This window comes from Sceloporus occidentalis, unplaced genomic scaffold (assembly GCF_023333645.1).
Source record: "Sceloporus occidentalis isolate IW3139 unplaced genomic scaffold, rSceOcc1.0.p SCAF_13, whole genome shotgun sequence".
NCBI lineage: Eukaryota > Metazoa > Chordata > Lepidosauria > Squamata > Phrynosomatidae > Sceloporus > Sceloporus occidentalis.
In genome coordinates this window covers 6422694-6444006 of record NW_028316993.1, presented here as the reverse complement: position 1 = coordinate 6444006, position 21313 = coordinate 6422694, and the positions used below count along the sequence as shown (strand labels likewise).

Genomic DNA, 21313 nt, shown 5'->3' with positions numbered 1-21313 from the left:
GCCAACCGACCTCCAGGGAGACCAGCCTTGGCTTGGAGGCCGGTGGGCAGAAGCTAAAAAGGGGGCATGGCGGTTTCATTTCTCGTGGCCACATCTCTCCTTGATGTTGTGTGTGCAATTGTGTTTGCGCTCCTAAGGCCTCCTTCTCCAAGCTGCCTTCCCTTGTGCCAACCAGCATTGAGTGGGGATGATGGGTGTTGCCATCCCAAACAGGCTGGGGGAAGCCGCCTTAGTGCTGCAACTTGTAGGCATCCTGACACTGTGGGAATGCAATTTCCAGCATCCTTCACCATGATAGGCGCTGCAGTCCAGCAATATCTGGAAGGTTGCATTTTGCTCCATGCTTGCCTTAGATGTGCTTTTTTGTGTGAGATACGCACACACAAAGATCATGCCAGCAACTCTCGTTGTCTGGAAATGCCACAGCAGGGTAGCATTGAATCCGGTCTGGTGCAAACATTTAAAGAAGCACTCCAAGGCCAGTTTGGGGAAAACAGGGTTCAACGCCTTCTTTTAGAGTTTGGACTATAAAATGGAGCGGACCTGCCAACCCTTGCTCAGTAGGCACAGCCGCTTGTGAGGCCTACTTAGGTTTTGTAGCATTGTCCAAAGGACGGTGTGCAAACTGGACCGAGAGCTTGGTTTTAAAGGCCAACGACACCCACACAATCCAATAAGGCATTGCAAAGCTCACAAGGTCGTTGCTTAGTGTGAACACCGCAAAATGTTTCGGCACCTTGTCATGTTTCTTTGGCCCTGCTTTGGATTAAGCACTGAGAATAGAATTTTTCAGGTGGTCAAACATATATATATATATATATATATATATATATATATATATAATGTATTAAAATGCCAAGTATCTCTGCAGGAAAAGGAGAAAGGGTTGCAATGCCCAGCGAGAGAAGCCAGAAAACAGTCTCTCCAAATCTCCCTCTACAAGATCCAAGGGAAGCGTGGACCAAAACGCAGGCTTCCAGATATTGCTGGGCTTTATACTGGGTTAAAACAAACCAGTGGCCTAAATACCCTAAAAAGGCACAAGGCTCTGTGCGGTTTTGGGTCAGCCCTGGTTAGCCCTTGGATGGGAGACTGCCAAGGAATCCCAAGTGCTGTAATATTTCAGAGGAAGGAATTGGCAAAAGCACATCTGAGGATACCTTGCCTAAGAAAACCCCATGAAAACATGATGAAATTCAAGTCGACAGGCAACTTGAAGGCACACAAACACACAAACACACACCACAAATGCCAGGATTTGGCGGGCGGATGGCTTGTTTGTTTCCATCCTTCCTTCTCTGGATGAGTGCTACGGAGAGAGACTGGTCCCTTGGGGAGAAGGGTCTATCTATATACACACACACACAGATATACAGCGCTGTGTGTGTGTATTTTGAAAACAACCCTTGATAAGAGAAAGAGAAGAAAAGTCACACCTCAAATTAAAAAAATATCTTGCCAAAGTTTTGAGCTGGAAGGAAATACTCACCATCTTCTAGGTTTGTTGCCAAGGGCTGGAGGCACCAGATCCTGTCTGACCTTGGAAGCTAAGCAGGACCAGCACCGGATAGTACTTGGATGGGGGACCGCCAACGGATCCCAGGTGCTGGAGGAGCTATTTCAGAGGAAGGAACTGGCAAAACCAATTCCTGGCCTAAGAAAAGCCTAGGAGAAATTCACAGAGTTGCCATTCAATTGACAGGCAACTTGAAGGCGCATACGGACTACAACTGCCATCATAAACCCTATGACAGAGAGAAATGATGGGATTTGTAGTCCAAGATATCCGTTGGGCAGTGAATTGGGGAATGCTACATTAGAGCCTCTCATTATCATCATCACCATCATCATCATCATTGCCATCATCATCAACGCAGCTTGCAAATTTAAGCAAATACCGGTATACCTGAGTTCACAAAGTAGGTGGGAAATGGGAAGTTTGGTGCCAGGAGTCAGGGCAGAAATAACATGGAAAGAATCAGGAGCAGTTTCTGTTCCCACAAAAGAGAAGAGCAAACTTGTCATTCAAAACTAACATTAGGCACATCTGGAACGAAACACAGCCAGGTCAGGGAAGCCTTCCCTAAGTAAAGGATAACATTTTGAAGCTTGCGTCTTTTAATACTTCACTTATTGATTTTGTGCCCAATGATGCCATGATGCAACGCGTGCGATAAATCATTGCTAAATATTTTCATTTTGAAGCTTGGAGAGATCGAATTGCAAGATGCATCCAGGAATGGGTTTTCCCCCTTTTCTTTCGCTGTCTTTCACCACTTTTCGTATGATTTCCATTTTAGTGGCAAAAACATGTAGAACTGCGCTTTCTAAATACGCTGGAAAGCTAATCCACGTTCCCTTTTCCCTCTGTTTTGTTCTCTGCGCATGTTTTGTAAGGGATCCTGGAGGCAGCTGCTGTTTACTTTGCCTTTTGCAGAAAGCAAAGGAGGCTAAAGGAGGATCGTCTATTACAGAATCCCATTCTTTCCCAGCTTAAGCTTTATTGCATTGCTTGCTACAGACCTAGCCCAGACTAAGACTCCGGAGACTAGGGTTCGAATCCCCACTCGGACACAGGAGCCCATTCACTTACCTTGGGCAAGTCACACTCTCTCAGCCTCAAATCTACACCGCTATATAAATAAAGCATAATAATAATAATAATAATAATAATAATAAAGGATTGCAACAGCAAACCTCCTCTGAGCAAATTATCTTGGAGATGGGAGCCAAATCCAAAAGCACAGCTTATTTATGTTTCCTATACACTTTATACACATGGTCCAAAGGCAATTCTATACACTATTTTGAAATCATTTTGTGCGTGGAGCCAAGTCTGCGGACATGGAACCGCAGCCACTCTTGGGGAAAAACACGCTTCGGATGTTGGAACACTTTGGATTTTGGAATTCCAGATAAGGGAGACTTATTCATTTAAAACCATTTCAAAGGCAGTTAAAACACGAGGATAATGAGGCCTCCAGAGTCATAGTCCAATGCTCAGACCACTATGCCATGCTGCCTCTGCAGAGTTTGAGGTGAGCCCCAAAATGAACCTGAGACCTGAATGCAACTCACAGGTTGCCCTTGATGCTTCAAGCCAAAATCCATTTTGGGAGAAAGGTGGGATGTGAACCCCTAAAATAATGAATTAATTGTCCCTCCTTTGCCTTTGCCTCCTTCCATTTCCAGAATGGCAATCCTCCTCAAAATAAAACTTTCCCAATATTTAACCTTTAGTCCCAAGAAAGTAACTTCCCCAACTTGCTAAATGGGGCTAGATGTCGCCATAGAGGTCACTGGACTCCTTGCGGAGGAAAAAGGGGATTTATTCTGACCAGCTAGTGCCCCCAGACCCAATATGACTTTGGGGTGCTCAGCTGGGCCCTATGGAGCATAGGAGATCTATACCCAGGACCTGATTGGACTCACTTCCAATGGGAAGGGACACTTCTGCTGCCAATCCTTGGCGTAATTTATGGCCGGGGTCGTGGGGTTTCGGCCCCAGCCCCATTCCTCAATGCCAGGACTCAATCATTAAAAACGAGGTTACCAAGCCCTGCGCTCCCCCGCCTGCAAGGCAAGGCAAGGCTCCTCTGCCTTCACAGCACCAAGGCAGCGCTCCCTTTCCTGCTTTATTTCCCCTGCATTCCTTTGTTGCTGTAAGGCCAAATTTACTTAAACATTTCTGCCCTGGAATAAGAAAGAGCTAGGAACCCTTTGGGAACAGAAATGGGGGAGTTCGGCAAAAGGACGCAGCGGCACAAGCGTTGGATGAGGACTTTGGGGGGACAGAGTTCGAATCACCGGTCAATTTCACACAACATCACCCAAAACCCGCCACTATAGTGGTCACAAAGAAGCATTAACGCGCATCTATTTACTTTCAGGATTTCTGCAACAATGCATTTCCAACATCACTTTCATTTGTGCAATTGCGCGTGACAATCATTCGCACAATTACTCACCATTTTCATTTTATTTGCGGGATGCTTTAAGTGCGCTTTAATCTCTCTTTAATGCCGAAATTGGCCCTGGTGTGGTACTGTTTGAGTAGAATATGATGTTTGCCTTGCAGAAGAGTGTGCAAATTTTGACATGCAAATAGGCTTCAGAAACTGAGTGGTTTTTGAAGGCTTAAAATCACTACAGAATTCTTTATTCTTCCAGAATAAAATCATCAAAGAATTATATATATAAACACACACACACACACAGTATCTGTATACTCTGTGTGTGTGTGTGTGTGTGTGTGTGTGTGTATAATTCTGTATAGTACAGTGTATACATACATACATACATACATACATACATAGATATCTCCCTGACCAGTGTAAAGCAATGAGCACTCTTGCAATGACTAGCACTGGCCACACGGTGGCAGCCTTCTCAAGGGGATCAAGTGCAGAAAATCCCAGGAAAAAGAGAGATGTTTAAAGGAGGGAAGATTAATGCCCTTCTCTTTCCTTGTAGAAATGTTGCTTTTTATAGGAGACAGGGATACAAAGGGAGGCCGGGTTCCCATGTGCCCCTGGGGCGAGTTGAGTTGCCTGTTTTGCAACCCATTCTCCCTTTAAGAGAGATTTCCTCTGCAACATTTAGCAGGAGATGATGATGATGATGATGATGATGATGATGATGATGATGATGATGATGATGATGATGATGATGATGATGATGGCAGCAGCCCCTGGATGCTTTAAAAGCTCAGGCTGGTCAAGCCTCTGCAGGCCAATAGCACAATATTTAAAGGCTTTTCTGGCTTGCAGGGAGCCTGAGGATTTGGCTATATATTCTGCTGAGAAAAAGGACTTGCAATTTTGAGGCTAAACACTATTGCTTCCTAAGGCCTTACATTAATAGAGAGGCAGCACAGTGTAATGGTTTGGGGACTGGATTAAGACAGAGGCTACAGCCATACTGGAGAAATAACCTGGTTTGGCACCGCTTTGTCTGGCTCAAGGCTATGGAATTCTGGGAGTTAGAGTTTGTTGTGGGCCCAGAGCGGAGCAACATACCACAACAAACACCAACTCCCAGAATTCCATAGCCTTGAGCCACCAGACAGCAAGTTAAAGTGGTGCCAAACTGGGTTATTTCTCCTGTGTGGATGCAGCCTAAGACTCTAATGGCCACTCTGGACAGATTCCCTTTGGCCATTCAAGGGAAGCCCCACTGACCACTTGACCAGCGTCCACATTGTAGTCATACTACCTTCAACCAAAAAGGCACACACAATTCTCTTTGCAAGCTTTCGAAACACACCTGCCTCTTCTCCATTTGTGTGGTTTCAAAGGCTTGCACTGAGAATATCTTTTTGTGTGTTTGTGTGTAATGCACAAGTATCACCACAATGTGGGCTTCAAAGCTTGGCTCAGGGCTGGATTGGGACGTGCGGAGGAGCCATTATTAATAATGCGCCACACTAAAGTGACCCCTTTGGCATTGCAAATATGGTACTGTTTCTATGCAGAAACAGCTGTTACAGGCACACAAAATGCTCAAAGTGTGAAGCCTGAGTTTGATGTATGGTCTATTTAATTTGAATGAGTTGGCATGGTGCACCAAGAGGTCAGGGTTCGAATCCTACCTTAGCCACAGAAACCCACTGGGGTTGGAGGAAGGCAATGGCGCACCTCCTTTGGATGAATCCTGTTGAAAAAACTTTAGAAGAGGGTTGACACAAGTTACTTTTTGGGAGAGATATCATGGTCTAGTCATCAGTCGGAGGTGGTTGGATTGTGAGTTCCTGCATGGCAGAATGGGGTTGGACTGGGTCAGGGGATCAGGGTTCGAATCCCGGTTTAGCCATGGAAACCCACTGGGGGCCCTTGGGCAAGTCACACTTTCCTCTCAGCCTCGGAAGAAGGCAATAACAGCAACCTTCTTCTGAATAAATCTGGCCAAGAAAACACTAGGAAGGAGTTGCCACAAGTCCCTTGCAGAGAGACAGTGTGGTGTCATAGGTAGAGTGTTGGCTTAGGACCCGGGGAGGCCAGGGTTCGAATCCTCTTCAGACAAGGAAACTCATTGGCTGATCTTGGGCAAGCCAAGGATAACATCTGGGGACCTTTCTAGGTGAAGGCATGGCCACTTCGCCTGCTGGAAAAGCCAGCGCCGCTCTCTGCGCCTGGATGACAATGGCTTCCGCTTGCGCCCAGAGCGCCAACCTGAGAAGGGGTCTCAATGGGTGGGAAGGAAACTTTCCCCGTCGCCGTAATGAGTGGCAACGTTGCTCCTCCGCCGCCTCCGCCGCCGTCGTGGGAGGCTGGGGCCGGCGCTGGCTGATTGATTCCTGTTTATTATCTATTAAGAACAGTCGGATAGTTTGGGTAACACATCAATTCATCAAGTGGCGCCATCATGCAAATTCCCTAATAAAAACATTTTACTCGTAAATGGTCCCGAACTAATTAACTAAAGTGTTAATTAAAGTGCGGCAGACAGGGATTGTAATCAAGACGTGCGCCTTTATCCATCTTCTGGGTTATTGATAACATCCTTGGCTCATTGATTGATTGGGACTTTCGGCTGTCGAGGAGCAGCGTGTGTGTGTTGGTGTGTGTGTGCGCGCACGTTGGGGGAGGAAGTGTGTATCTTGGGGGAGGAAATGGACGGAGGGAGGAAGAGGAAGAGGAAGAAGAGGCAATGGAGGGTCACAGGTTTTGGGGGGCACCAAGAAAATTGGCAGAAGAGAAGAGAAGTGGGGAGCGGAAAGGAAAAGAAATGGGTCAAGAGAGGTTTGGGAGTGATGGAAGAAATGGAGGAGAAGCTGGTGGAAGAGGAAGGGGCTCAGCCATTTTGAGAATGAGGATGCTTTAATGTTGTGGGTGGGGTTCCACCTTCAAGGCCCCTTTCCTTTCCCCTGAATTGTTGTTGTATTGTGTGCCTTCAAGTTGTGTATGACTTAGGGAGACACTATCAAGGCAAACCTATTACGGGGTTTTCTTGGCAAGTTCCTTCAGAAGAGGTTTGCCATGGCCACCTTCTGAGGCCGAAAGAGTTTCCCCTGAATTGCAACCATTTCCTATTTCCTTTGTTGCATCCTGTAGAATCACAGAGTTGGGAGGGACCTTAGGGGCCACGTAGTCCAACTGCTTGCCATGTAAGAAAACTATACAACTCCTGGAAGATGCCCATCCAAGCTCTGCTTCAAGGCCTGCAAAGCAGGAGGGTCCACCATCCGCCAAAGAGGTCCATTCGACTGCCAAGGAATTCTGCCTAAATTTTAGGTGGAATTGCTTTTCTGATTCGTTTGAACCCACCGCTTTAGTGTTTTAGTCTCTGGAGCAACAGGAGACAAGTTCATCTTCTACATCCATCAAGGCTATATGGAGTTGTGGTCAGTGGACCTCTGCCAAGCCAGGAGCCATTGGCTGCCAGTCGGAGGCATGTTTCCAGGAGATAAAGGAAGAGTTGCACCCAATGGGCACAAATATGGTCCTTGGCACATTGTAGTAAAGCCCTTGCTCTTCTGCCAAATCAGATAGTTTTAGAAGCACAATTCTACATGGCATCAGATATTTAAAGACAGCTATTGTGTCAAAGGACAAACCCTCTCTGAACAAATATTGCCAAGAAAACCCTTTGACAGGGGTACCTTCATGTTTAGGTGAACTCTTTTCTTGTTCATTTGAATCTGTCGGTTCACATTCTAGTCCTGTGATTCCCAAACTTTGGTCTTCTAGATGTTTTGCTCTAACCATTGGCCAGTCTGGTTGAGGTTTATGGGAGTCCAAAACACCTGGAGGACCAAAGTTTGGGAACCACTGCTAGTCTCTGGAGCAGCAGAAAAAAAGTGGCTCCATCGTCTGCATGGCATCCCTTTGGATATTTCAAGCAGCTTCACTTTTCCTTCCATCTTCCTCAAGTGCTTCTCTGCGTTGCATCACGGATTTTGGTCTTTGAACCCAGCAAAGCAGCAGCCTAAACTCAAGTGGCTTCTCCTGACTGGAATACAGCTTTTGGATCCTTTGGGTTTACCTTTGTGTCAGGACTAACTACCAGGATATACTTGACAACATGTTTCCCTTGTAAAGAGCGGGGATGGTTTAGCATGGGCAGGTTAAAACCTTCCCTGCAGCCTAGGTGACTTGGCATGAAAGCAGATTGATCAGGGACTGAACAAGGGAATTGCAAGAATACACAATGTGTGCCCTCGTTGTGTGTCTTGTAAGCAGATCAGCCAGAAGTGCAGCTGGTCTGGGAACGGACTGGGAAGCAAGAGCCTCAATGCCCAAATTTCAATTGGTTTTTCCAGCAGCGCAGTCCTGCGCATGTTTGCTCAGAAGGAGAAGGTCCCGCGGTGCTCCGTCTGGTTCTCTCCTTGGCTAAGTGGACTTGGCACAACAACCGTACATCATGGCAGAGGTAACACAAAATTGCCTTGTGTGGAACATCAGCAAAGGATGAAAACAGTGTGATCTTAGAAAAGTTCCCCCTTTGGACTACAGCTCCCAGAATCCCAATGTCTGGGGGATTCTGGGAGCTGTGGTCCAAAAAACAGAACTCTTCCAAGCTTTGGAAGCCATGCAGGATTTGCCCAGCTAAGGACTTTCCCTCTTTCTTGATCCTAACTGCATAAGAAATGCAGTTTCAGAAATCATAGATGCAAGACCTTAGGCACACTTACTTAGGAATAATCCCTGCTGAAAATAATGTATTGTGCCGAGGTTTTTAAAAATGGAAATCTATTTGGGGAAGAATAAAAGGCCAGCGAGAATTTTGGACACTTTATTTCGGTATTTGAACTTCCTGAAGATCATTCTATGGAGAAGGGGCAGCGGGAGTCACACCTGTTTTGTGCGCTGAGAATGGGCTTCATGTACTTTAGGCCTGTTTCCTACACAGAAAACCTATCTGTGTACAAAAAACAAACCCTAGGTGTTTTGCTGCGCAGATTAATTCCTCTGCCGTTCTTTGGGATTGTACAAATGGGGTGGGAAGACTGTAGAAGAGCATTCGTTCTCTCCAGCAACAGGGCAAAACGGTGGCCATTATTCATCTTCATGAGGCAATTGTGCACTTCATCAATAGGAACACAGTGTCCAGATCGAGGGAAGTAATAGCACCACTCTATTCTGCTTTGGCCAGGCCTCACCTGCAATACTGTGTCCAGTCCTGGGCAACACCGGTCAAGATACATATCAACAAACTGGAATGTGTCCAGAGAAGAGTGACCAAGGAGGTCAAGGGTCTGGAAACCACTAACCCTTATGAGGAAGGAGCAAAGGTGCATCGGCTTGGAAAAGGGAAGACTGAGAGGTGACATTTTATTGTTGTCGTTGTGTGACTTCAGGTTGTTCCTGACCTATGGCGACTCTAAGATGAACTTATCATCAGAAAGGTTTGTTCAGAGGGGATCTGCCTTGGACATGATCGCTGTTTTTAAATATTTCAAAGGGTGCCATTCTTAAGCTATCTGATTCGGCAGACCATCAGGGGCTTTCTCTGCAATTTGCCAAGAACCGGCACATTATTTCTGGACATTGGCTGCAACTCTTCCTTTGTCCCCTGGAAACTCGCCTCGGACTAGCAGCTAATAGCTCTTTGCTTGGAAGAGGTCCACTGACCACCACTTTGAATAGCTCTGATAGAGAAGACGGAACGAACTCGTGTTCTGGTGCTCCAGAGACTAGAACGCAATTCTGTAGATTCAAATTAACAGGAAAAGAGATTCCACCTCAACATTAGGATTTCCTGCACGGCAGAAGAGGTTGCACTAAATATCCCTGGGGTCCCTTCCAACTCCAAGGTTCTGCAATTCTATGGAGTTTATCACACAGGAGGCTAAGCACTGAAATCTCATTAATAAACTAGGATTAAATCTGGGAATATCCCACAAAACGGGATTGTTTTCAGACGACGTCCCCCTATGTCGCCATTATCCTGGACTTAACCCATTATTAAAGTGGCCAAAATGTGCCTTTTTTTACTTTCAGGATTTCCCCAAAAGGAAAAAAATGGCCAAAAGGGGACAAAACATGTCCTTTAATTCACAGGTTGAGTCTGAGGGAATGGTGAGGTCGGGGGAACGTCACCTGAAAACATCCCAAAACAATGAGATATTCCCAGGTTTAACCCCCTTTTATCCACAGGATTTGGGCACTTCCCTCCTTGTGTTAAACTCCTATGGTGAAATACTACAGGACTTACATTCTTACTCATGAGACTTACATGAGGGCAAGGTGCACCTTGGGTAACCCTGGCCCACCAACTTTGGGTTCTGGAAGGCGTTCAAGAGCCCAGATTTCCAGAGAGAGATCAGCAGGAGAGTGGCTTCCCTTCCTAGACACAATTAAAGCTGTTACTTGAGGAGCTGAGAATTTAATAGAAGAAATGATCAATTAACACAGACAGATACTTAATTAAAAGAATGGAGTTGGGGGAGGGAGGGGGGAGGAAAAGGTTGGGGAAATGAAATGGGGAGGAGGGGGTCCTCTCCCACTTTGCCGGCATGCGTTCCAAGTTGAGATGTGGCTGGGATGGGTCTTGATGTCTTTCGCTTTTGCTTTAGAGCAAAACATCTTAGCTGCAGTCTAACTGGTGCCATGAGAAAGAGCAACATGGAGATGATGGTTACTGCAGCACTCCGAGGCATGTGCAAATGCTGAATCAGTTGCATTAACTCATACCCACAAACTAGGGACTCTCTCACACTAGATAGATAGAGCATGATGACTTATGGCGACCCTGAAGCCAGCCTATTATAGGGATTTCTTGGCCAGATTTGTTCAGAGGAGGTTTGCCATTGCAAGTATGTGACTTGACCAGGGTCACTCAGCTGAGCTGGGAATCGAACCCTGGTCTCCAAAGTCATAGTCCAGCACTCAAGCCACTATACTGCGTTGGCTCTCCTTTGCACATGTAGTAAGGTCCAAAATCCTATCAGATCTGCCAGGTCCTGTGGTATGTAGATTTTTCCTTTCTTCCTTAAGTTTCTAGCCCTTATGGTTATGGCAGAAAGCGGGGAAAGCCATGCATGCTGATGAAGGACTGAGGGATGAGTATTTCATGCAAAAATGCACATGCGTTTGGTACTTACGCAGGGCCAAGGATTCCCATAGATGAAGAGCCCTTCCAGAAGTGCCTCTGCTCCAGCGACACACGAGAGAGGAATCGTTCCCGCTTTGCACCCGGTGAGCAAATCCGTAGTTAAATTGCACAGAGGGAAGGGGCTCTGCGGAAGCACTGCGCGGCTCGATTGATCCAGGCCCGGCGAATGCGAGGTTGGTAAGTGGGTTAATTAACCTGTATCGAAGGGGTGAATTTAATGTGGTTTTGTTAATCTGCGTTAAGCCCCCTGTGTAGACGCACACTAAACAGATCAAAAGCTCCTTTTTGTTCCTGCCCTTGCCACACTTTCAGTGGCAAGACAAGTTTTATTCTGAGTATTACTATGCTGCAGACAGAGTCCAGAAAAGTTACTGGGAACAGATTTGCCGCCCGATTGCCACAGACTACAGCTCCCAGCATCCTTCCAGCTGGCATGACACTTGGCCATGCCAACGTTTTGAAGCATTCTGGGAGTTGTAGTCCAACAGGAGTAACTTTACCAAGCTCTAGTAAAGTCTTCTGATTATATGCCAGTAGGAAATTAAGGGGAAGTTAGATTCCTGGTTAACAGAGCTGGGGATTAAACTCTTTGACTATATTGCCCTTTTATGTGTAGAAAAATGGGGTCTAAATCAGTCCATAGACCACAGGTATAGACTTGCAGATGTTAATAGTCATTGGTTGAGGTGATGGGAATTGCTGCCCTGCAACATCTGGAGGGCTGCATGGTTCCCACCTTCTGCACTGATCCATAGGATTCCTATATCTGAAGTGGGCATAGTGTTGAGACCTGGTTCCCACATGCCTTCGCCCTTCAGTCCCTCATCGCTTGAGTCAAACTCATGAGGGTCTTCAGGGTCAAAAGGAGGTGTGTGAACTCTCCTCCTTGGAGAGTACAGGTGGGTTGGAGGCATTGCTTTCAAAAGGAGGTCCTCCTGGGGTGATTAATGCGCTCTTGGCGCCTCATTTGCAAACACAGGTCATCCTTTGATGCTCCAGCAACCAGAGAGGAATGCAAAAAGGTGGAGAAGGCCAGACTCCTCTAGATGGGATTGCAAAGGGCCTCTCTATAGTTCTCATAATTTGGTTGTGTGTGTGTGCATTTTGTTGTTGTGCATTTTTCGGCAGAGGTTCGCATCTGGATTTCCTCTGCACAATGTACCCAGTCTCACCCCCCCCCCCCCATCTTGACACAAAAAGGGTGTCAAGCAGGCTTGGGTTTGTGGGAACCCTCTGGGAAGAGGAAGAGGAAGAAGGAAGAAAAGACAAGAAGGGGAGGAAGAGGAAGGAAGAAGGGAAGAAGAGAAGAGGAAAAGGAGGATAAGGAGGAAGGAGGAAAGGCGCAAGGCCATAAGTGGTTCTCTCACTCTTACATTTTGATTTTGATTTTAAAATGCAAAAGGTACACATTTCATCCTGCTCCGCCGGATTTGCTCCTTTGGGGTTGCGGAGGTTTCTGGCGCTCAAAACAAGTTTGGGGGCTCAGCTTCAGCCCCGGAGAAACCATTTTATTGCCTCTGCCGACAGTCACTTAGCGTTCCTCCCGCAAGGCTAATGAAACCCCACTTGTATGATTAGAGCAGATTTTAATAGTAATTAAAACAAATTACAGGCAAGATTATATGCCACTATGTAAATCTCTCTCCCTCCTTTCTTCTCTTTTTGTTCTTGAAAGCTGCTTCCCTTCAGTGGCTCTGATTGGAAACTGTCTGTTCATTTTGGGGAAGCGGGAGAGAGATGGATCTGGGGGGGAGAGGCTTTCCTTCCCATTGCCTTCCCCCCCTTTGGGCTCTAATCCCCCCATCAATGGCACAATAGGGCCTGCCTTCCTCCATCCAGACCCCTTTCTCTTCCAAAATGCCCACATCTCACCCCTTTTGTCTCAGGATGGCAGGGAGATGATGGGGCCCAGGGCACAGGAAGGGAATCCAGATGTGAGCCTCTGGAGGAAGAGCACCCAGCAACACATCTGCATGCAGGCCCATTTACAAAATTAATCTTTATATAGCTAGATCTATATCTAGATATAGATATAGATATTATTTACCAGGCCTATAGTTTAATGAGAGCCAGAACAGTATTAATTTTTATTTATTTAGAGTGTGTGTGTGTGTGTGTGTGTGTGTGTATATATATATACATATATATATATACACACACCCCACTCAGAAAGCATCTCAGAGAGGTCATTTAGGTATTAAGCTAAGGCTGCATCCACACTGGAGAAATAACCCGGTTTGGCACCACTTTTAAGTCTCCTGGCTCAAGGCTATGGAATTCTGGGAGTTGGAGTATGTTGTGGTATGTTGCTCCGCTCTGGGCCCACAACAAACTCCAACTCCCAGAACTCCATAGCCTTGAGCCAGGGCACTTAAAGTGGTGCCAAATCAGGCTATTTGTCCAGTGTGGATGCAGCCCTAGTTGTGGTTGTTGTGTGCCAAATTGTCCAGAGGCGGTTTGCCATTGCCTTCCCCTGAGGCTGAGAGAGTGTGACTTATTGCCCAAGGTCTCCCAGTGGCTTTCCATGGCTGAGCTGGCATTCGAACCCTGATCTCCTCTGCAGTCATCATCCCAGCATTCAAACCACCGCATTGGTCTGTCTCCCAATCCTAGCCCAACGTTCAAACATCTGCACTCAGTTGATGTATGGGAACCATATAGAGACCATATGTAGGTAGTTTTCTTTGCCAAATACCTTCAGAGGAGGCCTGCCGTTGCACCTTCCTCTAAGGATGAGAGAGTGGGGTTGCTTTCTGTGGCAGAGCAACAAGGATTCGACCTCTGGTCTCAAAAAGAGTCCTTGAACAGGTCAAGCCTGGACTCTCCCTGGAAGCCAAGATGGCCAAAGAGGCCCTTTGGAGAGAGACATCATGAGAAGAAATGACCCAAAGACAATGGTGCCTCAGCCCTGAGAAGGCCCTGTCTCCCCTTTTCTCCTCCTTCCTTGACTTTGTCTTTAAAGACTTTTCTAATGTTTATTCTATTCTTCTCATTTTCGTGGTCTCTTCTCTCTTTCCTCCCTATAAAAACAGCTATGTTTTCTTTAGGCTTTGCTCTGTCCCTTTGACTTCCCAACCTTTTCTGCTGAAGCAAAGCCAGGCAAGGGGTCTGCTCTGACTGAGGCAACTAGGCCCAGAATTAAAGAGGAAGAAGGCAGCCCAGCCGTGTCCGGCCGGAGAGCGCGGCTGGAGAACAGAGGGAGAGCCCCCTGTCCTTGACCAAATGACCCCACACCACAAACACCAACCCTGGCAAGGGATCTGGCCCATGAGATGGAGGACCTAGGAGGACCTTGCTGTGGCCGGAGTAGGGAGATCCCCTCTCCTTGACCAAATGGCCCCACACCACAGACACCAACAAGGGGCCTGGGCCGTGAGATGGACAGGACCTTGGCATGACCAGAGGAGGGATATGCTCCTGTCCTTGACCAAATGGCCCCACACCACAGACGCCAACCCCGGCAAGGGATCTGGCCTGTGAGACGGAGGGCCTGAGAGGACCTTGGCGCGGCTGGAGGAGGGCGACCCCCCTCTGCTTGACCAAATGGCCCCACACCACAAACATCAAACCCAGCAAGAGGTTTGGTCAGTGAACGAAAGAGAGAGGAGGCATATTTGAAGCGGTGAGTGTTGATCCTATTCTTAATCCTATGTTTGTGGGTTAAGCTTTGCCCCAGAGGTCTGCATTTGGCGTGCATTGCCAGTTTTGAAGGAGACCTCAGTTACCTCAGAGGTGCGAATGGAGAGCTTCCCTCCAAAACCAGGGGCCACTTCCTCCTCCATGTTCCTCCCATGAAGGGACCAGAGAGGGTTAGGAAAGGGAGTCTTCTCCTTCTGCCCCATCGTCCCTCCTTTGGGGTTTCAGTCACTCTTTTGGGGGGGATTTGGCCAAGGCATCCCTTTACTGGGCTTGTCTTTTGGAAAAGGAGGGGCCAAGCTGGAACCAAAGGTGCGGCAGCCATTTTGGTGAAGGGCAGCAAGGAAGGAAAGGAGGAGGAGGACCGCAGTCCAGGCGGCCGGACTCAGTGGCCTGAATTTACAAGAGCTGGTTCAGGGGCGCCTTGGAGGGGTCTCCTCCGTGGGTTGCCCTAACAATCCACCAGTGATACTAAAAGGCACAACATACTTGCGGCAAGCTTTTGGAGCTCCATGGGTTTCTTTCTCCTATACTGTACATTGCCATTGGCCAATGCAGGTTTATCACTGGTGGGTTTTTGTCTGTCTTTGTTCAATGGCCGACACAGGGAGCCCCAATGTTTTGTGTATTGCAGGGTCGCCAGGAGTCAGGGTTGACTTGGAGGCAGTTCACAGCAGCAGCAATTGCAGTCTTGTGGATTTGGGGCGTTGTTGTACTTTGCTGCATGGCCATCATGGCCAACCCAGAGACATTGACAGGGGCTCTTGGAGATGTTTCATCCACAGGGTCTCCATGTGCTGAGGTTCAATAAAAGTGTCTCTGTCTTGGGGATTAGGGGTGTGATGGTACCTTGGGCAGCATGGCTGTGGCCAAAGGGTCTGAGGTGGCTCATCCAGAGGCCCGCCATGAGTCACTGCAGTTAACAACAGCAGCAATACAAGCACGGCAGTCTTGTGGATTTGGGGTGTTGTTGTACTTTGTTGCATGGACAGGGGTCTTCTTGGGGAGGTTTCATCCACCAAGAGCTGAGCCGGACCTGAAGGCCATTATCAGCAATGGAGGCATGGCTGTCCTGTGGGTTTGGGATGTGGCTGTCCTTTGGCCAAAGGCTCTTGGGGTGCCTCATCCCCATGAGTTGGGCCAACCCCAAGGACTCTAGGGCCCCTGGTCCATGGCTGAGGCCCCCTTCCCAGCAAGGCTGGCTTCAGACTTGGGGATCCTGCCCCCCCACCCTGAACCTCCTCCCCCTTGTTCCTTTCTGGGGGACCCCCTCCCCTCTTGATCCCCCCAATCCCCACCCCAGCCTTTTCCTCTCCAAGGCAAAGCAAAGGGGGATTAAGTTGTCAGGCTGGCGCTGGGGGCTTTGAGGGGAGACGGAGGGGCGCCCCCCTCGTCTGCCTCTCTCTCTCTCTCTCCCCATAGAGACCCTGATGGGGGCGGAGGGGGGTCTCCATTGTTCAGAGGCGGCGGCAGAGCCCCCCCGCGAAACCCCCTCCTCCTCCTCCTCTTCCTCCTCCTCCTCCTCCTCCTCCTCCCATACATCACCCGCTGACAGCTGCAGAAAAGCGGCGAATTAGCACCTAAATCGAATATTGATCAACTCCCGAGTCGGCTCCACTTCGCTGCCTGGACCCTCGTCGCCAGCCAACGGCCGGGAGACCCCCCCTCCGCCCCGAAGCAGACCCCGAGGGAGAGGGGGCTCCAGGGGACGGACCCCACGCAAGACCCAAGGGGACCCTCGCCAGGGGACCCAAAGGGATGGCCCTGGACCACTCACCTCTCCCTCTTTGCCTCCTTCTTTCTTCCTCCTTCGCCTCTCCTTCTTTTTCCCTCCTTCTCCTTCGTCTTCTTCTCCCTTCCTTCTCTCCTTGCTTCCTCTCACTTGTCTTTCCTTCTTTCTTTCCTTTATCTTTCCTTCCTTCTTCCTCTTTTTCTTCTTTTCTCTCATTTGCCTGCCATTTCTCCCTCCTTCTCCTTCTTCCCCTTCCTTCCTTCCTTCCTTCCTTCCTTCTCCTTCCTTCCTTTTTTCTTATTTTCTTTTTCTCCCTTCCTTCCTCTCTTCCTCTTTTTCCTTCCTTCCATCTTCTTTCTTTCTTATTTTTCCTTCCTTCCTTCCTTCCTTCCTTCCTTCCTTCCTTCCGTCCTTCCTTCCTCTTCCTTTTCCTTTCCTTGCTTCATCCTCATCCTTCCTTCCTTCCTTCCTTCCTTCCTTCCTTCCTTCCTTCCTCTCTCTTCCATTTCCTGGATACCTGGGCATCCCCCCCATGCCCTGGAAGCCCAGACCCACATCTCTGCAAGGGGCCCCATGGCCCTGGAGCGTGTCCCTCTGAGCATGTGCAAAGCCCCCTTTTCCTTCCTGCCCCATTTGCCCCAGAGATCAGGCCTTGCTCCCTTCCTTTTTGCTTCTCCTAGAGCTCCTCTGCCCATATGCAGAGTGTGCTCTGCACATAATCCCAGCTCTGGCTTGGCATCAGTCACAACTAAGGACCCCCTCCTCAGTTCTTAAAAAAGACATAGAAGTGTGTGCCTGCAGGGCTTTTTATGGGCCTTATTTTATTGCGTTGAGAACTGATTTACTTCAGAAAAAGGGACAAGGAACAATTAGATTATTATCTTAAAACTCACAATGTCAGGAAAGGAAAAACCCCACCCACAAGAAGAGGAAGGGGTTCTTGGGGGTGGGATGCCTCCCCTGCTTCTTCTCCATGGACCCCCCCCCCAAAAGGCAGGACTGGCAACTGGGGGGGGCACATCCCTGCCCCACTTGCTCTTTCCCAAATAAATAAGTATCACCTTTGGCCCCAAATGACCCCTCTCCCAAAGCCTTCTGGGGGCCATGGAGCCATTTGCCCCCTGGTTTGGGGCCTTTCTGGACCATTTTAAGTGGGGGGGCTGTATAACAACAGGAAAGGCGCAGAAGACATTTCCTGTTTCCAAAAAAGGCCTCCCAGGACATAAAGTCATTTCCTTTTTTTTTGTATTCTTTGCAAAATTTGGTGGAAATGCCCCCCAAGCTGTATCCACACTGCAGAGATAACCCAGTTTGACCCTCCTTTAATTGCTCCATTCTGGGGCCACAACAAACAACAAGGCCCAGAATCCCATAGCATGGAACCGCCAGGGCAGTTAAAGCGGTGTCAAACTGGGTTATCTCTGCAGTGTGGATGCAGCCTCTCACCCCCCCCCCCCGGACATTTTGCCACCTTGAGTCCCTCTCTTGAGAGAAAATTATTATTATTATTATTATTATTATTATTATTATTACAAATAATATTTTCTCTTTGTGAATAATTGTGCAAACCTTGTTCTGACCCCTGAAGAGACTCCGAAAGTGGCCAAAATGCCCTCCATGGCCCCCTAAAGTGCCTCTGGAAAGGTTTGTGGAATGGAGACTCTGTGTCGACAACCACAAATTGCACATTTTCATTGCACAACAGCCAAAGGAAAGGTGCAAAATCATGTGGGACTTAGGCAGGTGCAGGGCACCCTGTGGTTTGGGAAAGGTGTCTTGCTTCAGGAGGGGGCTGGCACCTTTTGGGGTCCCACCTGTGGCAACCACAGGTCAGCCTTGCTGCAAAGAAGCCCCACACCTATTTCTTGTCTGTGTGTGTGTGTGCATATGTGTATATACACACACACACACAAGAGTGAATGATCAGTCTCTCCCACTATCGCAGCCCCCCCCCCCCTTCTACAACTTGTTAAGCCTCCATGTAAATTGGCTGTCTGGAGCTCTGCTTGCAAATTGTCATGCTAAATTTAATGAGGGTACTCAGGATAAACAAAAGCCAGGCCCATCGCTCAAATCCTGGCTGGGGTTTGCAACAACTAGTACAACAACAATAGCTTCACACACACACACACAGAGCATCATTAGGGCTTGCCTAATAACATCCCAAATCCACCCAACAGGGATACCGTTACTGGGCCAACCAAAATGCACAATATGCAGTCAGAGGCTTTGACATCTTTTGCATTGATTATTCACTGATTTGATTAATATGTTCTCTCTAGGAATCTCTAGGTCCTCCAGCGTAACTCTATGGTCAACCTCAGCCAAAAGCCACGCTGGAGGACTTAGAGATTCCTTCGCTGCGCATTCATAGGTCCTCCAGTGCAATTTCACGGTCAACGTCTGGAAGATCTTGACCACAGACTTTTCCTGAAGGACCTAAAGATTTCTAGAGAGGTGTAAAGTAAGTCAGCCATTTCTATAAAAGATATCCCATTTCTATTCACAAAGGAAGGAAATGTCTCCATCTCCACTTTTCCAGCCCTAAGATTCCTTCTCAATCCCTGAGGACTGGAGAAGAGAGACCAAGTGGGCCATAACCACCTCTGACCCAATCTGCACGGCAGAATTAATGCAGTTTGACATTGCTTCAACTGCCATGGCTCAATGCTACACAATTATGGGATGTGTGGTTTTGTAAGATATTTAGCTTTTTCTATCAGAAAGCTCTGGTGCCACAACAGACTACAAATCCCAGGATTGCATAGCATTCAGCCAAGGCAGTTAAAGCAGTGCCAAACAGCGTCATTTTTGCAATGCAGATGCGGTCTCTGTCTTCCTCTGCTTGCCTTCAGGTCGGCTTCTGAGCTTCTGTTTCTTCTTAGTTTCATTAAAGGGAGTTGTACCCAGTTCCTTAAGGGCCCCAAATCCCATAGTTGGCACCGCCACATCCCATCTGATCTTGGAAGCTAAGCAGGGTTGGCCCTGAATGGTACTTGGATGGGAGACTGCCAATGAAGACCAAGTATTGTAGGCTCAGAGGAAGGGAGTGGCAAAACCACCTCTGAGGATTCCTAGAAAATTCACGATGGTGCCATAAGTTGACAGCTGGCTTGAAGGAAGACACACAAGGAACAACTCCTTGAAGGACATGCAAAACAGGGTCTTGGATGTCGGAGGGGTCCAGTTCCCGGGGGTCATCTCCCTCTTCCCTGGGTGGCATTGAGGGGTCCAAGCTGGCTTTGCAGAGGAGTCTGGGTGGCCTGTCGCCAACTTGGCAAGTCTCTTCCTTGGCTTCATGTCATTATTTTGGGCCGGGGGAGGTGGAGTTTCCGGCGATTGCTCCAGCCTATTTGTATATTCCGAGCTCATGAGATACATTATTCGGGAGAAAATGAATCTTTCATGACTGATTTGTCGCCGCCTCTTCTCCCTCCGTTGTTGTTTAATGTTTCAATTTGGAGGAAGCAAACATTCAATCAGGCGGATTAACTGTTTAATGTGTACCATCACTCAAGCTGTCTGCCGGAGGGCAACGCACAACGACACCGGAGCCGGCCAGGCCCTGCCACATTTAGGCGAGGAGTCAGCATCGATCGGCCGGCTCCTTTGTTAAACGGCACGCACCGGACGGACGGGAGCAGATGTCCCCCACGCCACCCTCCAGCCCGGTGCCTTCCCCCAAAACCCAAGGGAGAGGTGGGCAGCAGCACATGGGCATTCCCTTGGCATGGGCACTGGGCTGGAGAGCAGGCCAGGTGTGCCAGGCCAGCATTGGCATGGAGCAAGAGCCTTTTGGGGACTTTGGGTGAATACTGCATCCCTCAAAGGCGGGTGATGGTGGCCATCCTTCTGAACATTGCCAAGAAGAATTAAACCAATCCCCAAAGTTGTCAGAAGCAGTCTTCTATTTTGGAAAAACATGGCCAAGATCAGGGAGACGTTGAAAAAAGCCCCACTGGGCAGAACTGTGTCATGCCTCTCCTCCCAATCCCAATTCTCTACTGTCTTCATGCAAGGATTAAATTCCTTCACCGCAATTCACCTTTTGGTAGCTGGGCCAGACCAAAGTAGCCATGGACTGACCGGTAGGGAGTAGGATGGTGGCGAAGGGTCCAGTTACTTCCCAGGTGAAAGGCCTCTGCAAGGAGCTGTTGGGGAGCCTTTGGAGATACCAGGAGACAATGCCAGTTTTGTGTGTCCAGTGACAGGGACACAGCCGGACACTTCTACCCAGTCCCCCCATCTTCCACTACCCACCGGTCAGCAAATGGCTGTGTCTGTGGAGGGATACAACAGGCGAATAGTGGATTTGTGGGGAGGGGAGTTTGGCCGTTGTCTGAGATTGGTATAGAATTCCAAGCTCTGCAACAAACCAAATATGATTTTTATAAATAATACAATGCACATATGGCATACCTGTTACAGTGTTGTTGTTGTCATGAGCCTTTGAGTTGTTTCTGACTTATGGCGACCCTAAAACAAACCTATCACGGGGTTTTCTTGGCAAGATTTGTCCAGAGAGGGTTTGCCATTGCCTTCCTCTGAGGCTGAGAGAGTGTGACTTGACCACCAAGGGCACCCAGTGGGTGAGCTGGGATTCGAACCCCGGTCTCCTGGGTCATCATTCAGTGCTCAACCGCTGCGTCACACTGGCTTTTTATACATATAACATACTTTATATATAATACAATATGACATGTAATACTTCTATGTATTTTATTCACTATCATTAATTTTATTAATGTTATTTACTTACTACCACTTTGCAAATCCTGCTCTTTGATTTTAGCCTGCTCTGGTTCAAAAACTAAGGCAATGAATGTTTTGCACTAATATGATGCCAGCCTGTTTTATTTTGGGGGTATTTAACACCACATGCTGTGCATG

General features: G+C 48.1%; 1 protein-coding gene across 1 annotated transcript in view; it reads left to right on the top strand.

The window, feature by feature from the left end:
* The first annotated feature begins 14603 nt into the window (after positions 1 to 14603).
* The window catches only part of LOC149304729 (ETS domain-containing transcription factor ERF-like), a 72305-nt gene continuing 65595 nt past the window's right edge, over positions 14604 to 21313 (top strand). The window contains exon 1 of the mRNA XM_089479107.1: positions 14604 to 14677. The gene's annotated coding sequence lies outside the window, so the exon portion shown is untranslated. The remainder of the gene's footprint in view (positions 14678 to 21313) is intronic.